General features: G+C 37.3%; 1 long non-coding RNA gene across 1 annotated transcript; it reads left to right on the top strand.

Annotated features, from left to right (window-relative positions):
* Nucleotides 1-4,297: 4,297 nt before the first annotated feature.
* Nucleotides 4,298-7,829, top strand: LOC140597636 (uncharacterized). Its single transcript, XR_011999458.1, has 2 exons — nt 4,298-6,842; nt 7,414-7,829. It is a non-coding gene; the product is annotated as an uncharacterized lncRNA (long non-coding RNA).
* The last annotated feature ends 1,204 nt before the right edge of the window (nt 7,830-9,033 follow it).

Raw genomic sequence — 9,033 nt, 5'->3', positions numbered from 1 at the left:
GTTTTTATTGATTTTAGGGGGGGATCTCTCTATTTCCTGGATCTGAATGCCTGTTTCCCTACCCAGATTAGGAAAGTTTTCAGCTAGGATTTGTTCAAATACATATTCTGGCCCTCTGGCCCTTTCAGTGCCCTCGGGAACCCCAATTCAACGTAGGTTTTTCTTCCTCAGGCTGTCGTTTATTTCCCTTAATCTGTCTTCATGGTCTTTTAATTGTCTCTTTTTTCCTCAGTTTCCCTCTTTGCCATCAACTTGTCTTCTATGTCACTCACTCGTTCTTCCACCTCGTTAAGCCTCGTCGTTAGGACTTCTAGCTTGGATTGCATCTCATTCAATTGATTTTTAATTTCTGCCTGATTGGATCTAAATTCTGCAGTCATGAAGTCTCTTGAGTCCTTTATGCTTTTTTCTAGAGCCACCAGTAGCTGTATAATAGTGCTTCTGAATTGGCTTTCTGACATTGAATTGTAATCCAGATTTTGTAACTCTGTGGGAGAGAGAACTGTTTCTGATTCTTTCTTTTGAGGTGAGGTTTTCCTTCTAGTCATTTTGCCCAGTGCAGAGTGGCCAAAAACAAGTTGTATTGGGAAAAGGAGAAAAAGAGAGAGAGAGAAGGAAAGAAAAGAGAAAAAGAAAAAAGAAAAAAAGGAAAAAAGAGAAGAAAAAGAGAAAGAAAAAGAAAGGTGGAAAAAAAGGGGGGGGTGGGGGAAGCAATCAGAAATCAGAAAGAAAAAAAAAAACAAACTCGGGGGAGTATCTTCTGATTCTGTACACTTTAAGTCCCTTGACTTCCCCTGGAACTGGTCCGTGTTGCTGGTCTTCTGGGGGAGGGGCCTGCTGTGCTGATTCTCAAGTGTTAGCACTTGGGGGAGCTGCTCTGCCCCCCGCCTGGTGCAGGGCTCAGTGGGGGCTGTTTACCCCGTGAGGCCCCAGGAGGAACAGCCACAGTGGGGCGGCAGCTCTGGGAACCGGGATTCAGCCCCCGCAGTAGCTCCGGGGCTCTCCGTCTGCAGGGCCTGGAGGCTCCGGGGCGGGGCCGCTGATCTGCTCAGCTCTGGGCAGGAGCGTCCTTGCTGTCCTGGGCCCTCTGGGTCTCTGCCTGTCCCGGGGGAGGCCGGATCCTGGGCTGTGTCCCGGCGCCCTGTGCTCCGGGGCCTGCGCTGTTGGATTCGCTCCCGCCCCGCAGCCCCCTCCGCGGAGCCGCCGCCCGAGCCCCTCCGAGCTGCTCCGGGTCCCGCTGTGCGAGCTGCCGTCTTAGGGAGCTCGGGGCACTCTCCCGGGGCGCAGGTGCCTGTTAGTGTCCCAGGGAGCCCGAGGGCATCCCCGCCCTCCTGGGTCCTGCTCTAACTCCCTGCGAGCCCCTTTCCGCCCGGGAAGGTTGGTGCAGCTCCTGCTCCTCCAGGACGGGGCTCTCCTGCCCAGCTCCTCGCGGGGCCCCTCCCCCTTGGAGGCCTTTTGCTTCTTTATTTCTTTTTCCCCCCGGTCTTCCTACCTTGATAGAAGCGCGAACTCTTCTCACTGTAGCGTTTCAGCTGGTCTCTCTTTAAATCTCAGGCCGAATTCGTCGATTTTCAGGATGATTTGAAGGTTATCTAGGTAATTTGGTGGGGACAGGTGATTTGGGGACCCTACTCTTCCGCCTTCTTGCCCCTCCCCTCCATCAGTTACAATTTTGAAATGAACATTCAGCAACATAAAGATCAAAATTTGACTTTAACTCTTAATGTACTATGATAATTTATTTCCAGCATATATTAAGTGAAGCCTGCAAAATAAATAATCTACAGAATCATTAAAAAAAACTCAGAATTTAGTCTTAGCATTCAAATAAAATTAATAAAATGTACTTAGTTGTCTCCAAAATATCACGTTTCATAAATTGCATAAACACATAACAGCCATGATAAATATAGTCTAAAGGATTAACTACAGAATATTATGTACTACATTGAGATTTTATTTGCCTTGAGATTTATGTATAGACATGTATATGTATAAAGTTTTCCATGACACGGAAGTTCATCGCATACCTGTTTTGTGCTTGATAGGAATAATAGTGTAAAAATCAGTATTAAGTCTTCCTTAAGATTCGGAGTCAATTATGCAAATGTGTATATGCTTGCCACAGACTGTTTTGTTCTATTGTGCATGGTTTGAATTGCATGTGAAGAAGTATTCATCTTGATTTAAATACCTTCAACTGTCTCCAGAATAGTTGAAATACTTAAGAAACGTAATGAGACATAATTGGATAATCACTTAAAATGGAAAGTTCGATAATTTCATATTCACGTACCCAATTTTGACCATTTAAAAAAAAAATCTCTGGGTCCATAATACAAGCCATCATTAACTTTGGAGTAACTCCTAAGCAATGAAAGTATGAAAGAAACCATATATATAATAGGTTGTTTTTAATAATTAGCAATCATTTAAAAATCTTTATAATAGTGAAAAATCTGATGAGAAAAATATAGGGCTTATTGGTTAAAATCCTTAAGGCTAAAAATTGTATTTTATTTACTTTCATATATTTGGAGAGTGTGGTGTTTGTATCTGTTTTTTTTTTTAAAAAAGAGCTTTTTTTTTCTTCTTTTAGATCTGCTTGTCTATTTTAGATAGCCAAAGATGATGAAATATGGAGTGTGTGCTAATTAAAAGCTAATTAGGTGATTTTTACTTTTACTAAGTTACTGATCTATGTGGGGTAATTAGAGCAGGGGGAGCAGTGGTGAAACCAGAAAGGTATCTTGATGATTGGTACAAAGACTGTATGTAGCATTGATAGGTTTGATCCTCCACTAGCCATTTCAAATAGTTAAATAACAAGTTTATTAATGTTTACCTGTGAAATACAGCATGGTTTACACAAATACTTCAGGATTTGATTTATGAAGCCATCCCTGAAGGTAAATGATAGTTAAAGGGAACAATGCGGTAGAGACATATCACAGATACAAGTAATTGATGCCAGTTAAATACTGGCACTTGACTTGATTTTCACAGAGATTTCAGCGCTTGGGGGCAAAAGAGTTCAAAGACGTGTAATTAACATGCTACATGAAGGAAAGTGGTATAAACTAAAGAATTATACACATGTACATTGTTTTATTATGCATAGTCTGAACTCAAAATTAAAAGATTGAATAATACAATAAAATTATAATCTGAGAGCACGAACACCCTTTAAAAAGACCAAAAAGAGATAAAGTCTGAAAAAATATATAACAAAAAATCTTTGGTACATAAATGAAGAATGAACTTCAGGATAAAATGATTGGACACACGAAATAGTCTATTTTTTCTTTTATTTCTGTTGACCTATTCAATGGTATATTTATTTCACTGAACTCCTAAAGTAACGTTAGAGTTCCCCTATGAAAAACAGAAATATTTTCTAGTTCCTGGCACAACATCTGGCAGTAGCAGATACCCTGTAAATTTTTGCTATCTAGAAAAACAATTGTATGTGAGCTAGACAGATTACCGGGTTTCTTTTGCTAAATCAAACATTTGTTTCTCAAACACATTCCTTTTCCAACCATCTCTCTCTCCATCCTTTCTTTTCTCTCTCTTTCCTTCTTTCCATTAACAAATTTAGGAAGAATTCACTCTGTGCTGAGAAAATGTCTAACTTATCTCACAATGGCAGAGCTGACAAAGTTTTTATCTTACTTATTTCACAGTTTAATGGGGGAAAAAGAATTAAACGTGCAAAATAAATCTCACCTTTGATAAATGTCATGAAGGAAAATATTCTCAAATGTAGAATAATGAATACAGAAATTGATAATTAATAACTTTACTCATGAAAGTAAACTCATGAAAGATGAGCTCACTACATGAAGAAATGGAGATAGAAAGACAGTATAATGGGACTTCTAGATTCTGAATTAAGGAGGAGCTTGGAATGTCCAAAGAAATAAAAGAATGTTAGTGTAGCAGGAGCATAGTACGTAAAAAGGAGAGGGGCTTGAAATGAAGTAAGCTTTGTAGTCCATAACAAGTGTATTGGATTTCATTGTAAATGCCATTGGAAGCCACTGGATGCTTTTAAGCAAAAGTGTGTGGTAATTGCATTTATGTTTTAAGATAAGTGCTTTATGGAGAATGAATTAGTGGGAAGTAAGACTAGAAGTGGAAAGAGCATTTAGGAGGAGACACTTGAAGATTTCCAAGAGAGAAAGATATGATGTCCTAGACCAGGATGGGACCACTGACATGGATTTGCAATCTATTGGAGGCAGAATCAAAAGGACTTAATAACTGATTGAATGTAGAGGGTGAGAGAAAAAGAGACAACAAACATGAGTCCTAGATTAGAGCAATTGATTATATAGCAAAAACATTCACAACTGAGTTGGTCAAGATGAAATTGGGAGACAGGCGCTAGTAAAAGAATCAATAACTCAGGATGCGTGGGTGGCTCAGTAGTTGAATAAATAAATAAATAAATAAATCTTTTAAAAAACATTTTATTTATTTATTTATGAAAAACAGAGAGAGAGAGAGGCAGAGACACAGGCAGAGGGAGAAGCAGGTTCCATGCCGGGCGCCCGACGCGGGACTCGATCCCGGGACTCCAGGATCGCGCCCTGGCCAAAGGCAGGTGCCAAACCGCTGATCCACCCAGGGATCCCCTAAATAAAATATTTTTTAAAAAAGAATCAATAACTGCTTTTGGGATTGAGAATGTATTGTTTTACTTTCTTCTACTCAGAGTATGGATTTGGAGTTATTACTTTAGATAAAAACCAAATTAGAAGTGGGGAAGAAAGATTAAATACTAGACATTCCAGGGATTCATTCAAGCCAATGATCTAGCAACCCAATTGTAGCTAATTGTTCTAGGTTGATATGTGTAAATATATGTATGAATTGACACTGCAAAGACATATGGTAACCATTGAGACCTCTGCATTCTACGGGGTTGAGATTAAATCTATTTTTATACAACAGACTTCAACAGTATTTGGGATTATAAAATGAGTCTACAGTGTGATCAGGGCAGTGACAAATGGAAAGGAGTAGCAATGGCTGGTATTCTTAAATAAACAATTGGGGAAAAATAGGAAAAGTTTATTTTATTGAGCAAAGAATTTCTAACCTTCACATGACCTTTCGCAGTTGAACATAAGCACAAGTAAGAACAATATAGAAGGAGGAATTTACTAGAATAAGTGAAAATTGAAAGAGCTCTATAAACTTCTGTCATTACCATCATCGTCTCTAGAAAACCACATCTCAAAACGAGAGAATCTGATAGAAGAGAAATGAAAATGGACCATTTTTCCTCATTAACTTGCAAGGAAGTTTCTATACATTTGTATCTTCCTTTTTTGGCAAGGTTGAAAACATCGGCAATCAAAAATTTCCTGTCATTCCTCAAATCTGTTTGTGAAGGTGGGACAGCTGATTGCCTTGCAGTTGTGTTTGTAGCATGTCGTCCCTGATGCCTCATTTCATTTATTTAATAGCATAATTATATCATAACTTATATCTATCTGCACTATCATAAACTGACGTGTATTCTCACACATTCTATCTGAAATTTTGCCCATAAGAATTGTTTGCATTTACTTCAGACCATCCCACTCCATTTTTGTCCAGCATATCCCTAGTTATAATCTTGAGAACAGCATATCAGATTAGTCATGATTAATAAATACAGAAAAACTTGGAATTTAATCAAATGGCTTCTCATTCAAAGATCTCCTTTTTTTTACCCATAATAACCATAATTTATGTCTGCAACAGAAGAATATGGTAATATTAAAACCCTAATTATCTCAGAATTCATTATACGCATATGATACCCTACTTGCAATCGTGTGAACGCTATACACATTGAATAAAAACCATACTTCAGATTTTGAATTTGAATCTTTCCCCAGGCTGATAGTATGTAGCACAGTCCTCTCCCCCAATGCCAGGGAGTAGCAGTGAGCCACAGCTCCTGGCCCGTAATGCCATCACAAGAGTAAACAACTGACACACTGACAACCATTCTTATGCCGCATGGCCAATCTCTTTCACTTTCAGTACAGTATTCAATAAATTACATGAGACAATCAACATTATTAAAGGATTTTATCCAACTATAGACTAACGTAAGTGGTCTGGGCACATTTAAGTTGGGCTAAAACTAAGCTATAGTGGTCAGTAGGTTAGGTGTACAAGTGCGTTTCAACTTATGACATTTTTAATTTATGATGGGTTAATCAGGATATAACCCCATCATAAATCAAGGAAGTCTGTCTCGAAATTTTGATTTCAGAGTCAAATAAATAAGCTAAGCATGCTTATTTGAAATGTATTGTTACTTGTTATAATCATTCACTGATTAGTGAGTTTATTTCAATGTATAATTATTACAAAATTCAAATATACTGTATTTAATAGAATGCATTCCAGAATATGAATTCATTTCAACTACGTCATCTTATTCCAATCTGGTGGGCTACAAAGAAAGATAATGTCATTATGAATACCTTGTTATCTCAAAATAAACTTAAGAGTAAGAGGTGCTTTATTTCTTTTGCTGTATTCAAAGAGGTCAATCTATTTTTAAGTTAAATCAATAAGTCTCCATTGTGTGCTTAGAGTAAGACCACGAGCATTTAGCTCATAAGTAAAGTGTTAAAAGAAACCACAATGTTATCATTAAGAATTTGACTTAGAAATTCTTCTGGTTTCCTAACATTCTTGCTAAGTACTCTGGAACGGACAATAATCTGCACTATTGTAAAATGAATGGAACAAGTTGGAGGATGGTGAAAGTCTGAGGAGACTGAGGAAAACCTATTATTATTCCAAAATATATAGCAACTTTAAAAGATACGGTAATTATTATTCTGTTGATACTTCTATTGTGCTGGATATTTATACTTATAGGAGATAATTGTGTGTGTGTGTGTGTGTGTGTGTTTGTGAGAGAGAGAGAAAGGGGGGGGAGAGAAATTACGAATGCTCTAAATATTTTGAAGCAGCATAAATGAGATCCACCTTCCCGTTACCCTTTCTGCCAACTTGAAAACGCCATTTCATAATATCTGAATCAATGAAGAAATCACAAGCTAGGAACATCTATAATTTAGGGGCAATGCTAATTTTCTTTTTTGAGTGTAGATCTTTAAAATGAGCTTTTTTGCCCCTGCTCTAAAATCTGTAAAATGCATTTACCTAAGGTAGACTATCCCTGAAAGTATTATATGAAAATTTTTAGCTAAGGGGGGCTTTTTATTTTGATAAGTCTCTGAAGCCAAGAAGTTGAGTTTCCTCTGTTATAAGTGATAACATTTATAATCAACTAATACCTAATTCAAACAAAAATCTTTGTGAAGTTTGTTTCTAACCTGAAGAGGTTCTAACGTGTCTCTCTTTTTTTTTTTAATTTTTATTTATTTATGATAGTCACACAGAGACAGAGAGAGAGGCAGAGACACAAGCAGGCTCCATGCACCGGGAGCCCGACGTGGGACTCAATCCCCAGTCTCCAGGATCGCGCGCTGGGCCAAAGGCAGGCGCTAAACCGCTGCGCCACCCAGGGATCCCTCTAATCTGTCTCTTATTAATAGCATTGGGTTCCTGTGTTCATAGGATCTGTATGACTACCCAGATAGAAGTCTGTGATAGAGATGGGTTTCCTACGGCATCATAATTTTACAGTAAGTCTGTAACAGAGTAAACATGTTTATCCTTGTGAATATTGATTTTTTTCACATCATAGATTATTTTCAAAATTGATAATTATAACAGCATGTTTTATTATATTTAAGTATGCGTTTATCTATTAACTGAATCATTAAAGTAAGATTCTTTACTTCAAATTATTCTAAAATAGAATTTTATTCATGAATTTTCATAGTTCCTTAAAGATATCATTAAGTAAGGAAGTCAATTATTCTTCTAATGTAAATTTCAAGCATGACAGGTAAAATGTTCTAGAAAAAGCTTGCCATGCAAAATTGTTTTGAATACTATGGCTAGAGCATTTGCCCACGCATGAAATAGAGATATAACTTCAATACTTTCAGGTCAAATCACAGCATCAGGAAAAGGTTGAATATAAATTAAGGATAAAATCCAATATATTTGGGTGGGACTACATTTTCTTCTTGAGAAATCATAGAAGGACACATTAATTATACTTGGTATGAAATTTCTCAAGTAAAACAGAAAATCCTGACTTTGCTAAGGACACACATAACCAAAGCACTGGCTTATTCTATGTTTTATTTTAAACTTTTGGAAATAATTTTGATTAAGGGATTAAATGGCATTGTGCCTATTCTGAAGGATATATGACAGAGAAAGGATTTTATGAGGGACCAGGCATGTAAGAATATTCATTCTTCAAAAAAACAAACAAAAAAAGCAAAACAAAACAAAACAAAACAAAGATTCATTCTTTAACATGTTCAATGCAGACTTCTTGAGGGTAAAGTGTGCACCACCCAGTGCCAGTCACTGGGCTACTGACCAAATAAGAGCTCATTTTGGAACTCCCCAATTAGTGAAAGGGAAGGACATGTGGATACGTAAATTAGCCTGACAACACTAAGATTTGTTGAGCATGCATGATGTACCAGGAAATGTGCTAAATCCTTTACAATGATTATTTATTTTAATCCTTATAGTATCCCCGAGAGAGGGACTGTTGCTTATTGCAGTAAAATTGAGATTAAGATATGAAACTCGCTCAAGGTTTCACAGCCAGAGAGGTGTACCAGAGATGATAGATCGTATTAGAAGGATATGAAACAAATGTTATAGGAGAGGCCAGGGTAATAATAAGTGCCTGTGGGAGTCAATGAAAGTGTCCTACCTCACAGATAGAAAATTTGAACTAGATCTTAAAGAGAGAATACGAGGTTTGCTAGTAGTGAAGGCAGATAAGGGGAATGTTTCCATCTAGTAAGATTTTCTAGAAGTATAGCCTTCTGGTCTTCATTTTATCATTTATAATATGTGATAGTGGAATAATCTGATTTCTAAGTTTTTTTGAGTTCTGGAATTTTAGGATGATGTTTT

This window comes from Vulpes vulpes, unplaced genomic scaffold (genome assembly GCF_048418805.1).
Source record: "Vulpes vulpes isolate BD-2025 unplaced genomic scaffold, VulVul3 u000000744, whole genome shotgun sequence".
Classification (NCBI taxonomy): domain Eukaryota; kingdom Metazoa; phylum Chordata; class Mammalia; order Carnivora; family Canidae; genus Vulpes; species Vulpes vulpes.
This window is presented reverse-complemented; position numbering and strand designations above follow the sequence as displayed.